Here is a 660-nt window from a genome sequence, read left to right on the forward strand (position 1 = left end):
AGTTAAAGTACGGTATTGCAGATGTATGTGTAAACAATTGGTTATTATTTAACACATTTAACGTAACAATTTTGTGTTTCTGAATAATTTGCTCATTTCACTTTCATTCCTTCTGTGCTTCTCTGTTGTCATCATAATGTACATTGCATTGCAGAAGTTTAAACCCATTGTGTATTTTAAATACTAATATCCTGTATGATTTTAAAATGTTTAACATTTTTCGGAGACACAATTGTAAGCATATTGTTTGATGGGAGCTCAGATTTAACAGTCAGAGGCTTATTTCACACTCTTTAACTCATACTCGTAGACAATTTGTATATTCTACATACTTATACAGTCTTTATGCGCACTTGGTTGGGTTTAAAGTTTGGGTTGAAATATGAGTGCCAGCAGTTTTATAATTCTTCCTGCAGGGGGAGTAAGAAACCCATTTTTGCAGAGTCTCCCAATGGTCTCACTCAGGGATGACTTCTTTTGGACCTTTGACTTGATGTATTCCTCCTCTGTCAAAAACATAAGGTCAGAGTTATAAATACATTGAATGTTAGCATGCATTTTCCTTTTGTTGCTCTTTATTTTCAGAGGCAGACTGAGAAACATTATTGAGGTGTGTGTGTGTGTGTGTGTGTGTGTGTGTGTGTGTGTGTGTGTGTGTGT

At 35.3% G+C, this 660-nt stretch overlaps 1 protein-coding gene across 1 annotated transcript in view; it reads left to right on the forward strand.

Annotated features, from left to right (window-relative positions):
• pcloa (piccolo presynaptic cytomatrix protein a) overlaps window positions 1-640 on the forward strand; it is a 71,302-nt gene extending 70,662 nt beyond the window's left edge. Inside the window, exon 25 of the mRNA XM_032504641.1 lies at window positions 611-640. The gene's annotated coding sequence lies outside the window, so the exon portion shown is untranslated. The remainder of the gene's footprint in view (window positions 1-610) is intronic.
• The last annotated feature ends 20 nt before the right edge of the window (window positions 641-660 follow it).

This window comes from Etheostoma spectabile, chromosome 23 (assembly GCF_008692095.1).
Source record: "Etheostoma spectabile isolate EspeVRDwgs_2016 chromosome 23, UIUC_Espe_1.0, whole genome shotgun sequence".
NCBI lineage: Eukaryota > Metazoa > Chordata > Actinopteri > Perciformes > Percidae > Etheostoma > Etheostoma spectabile.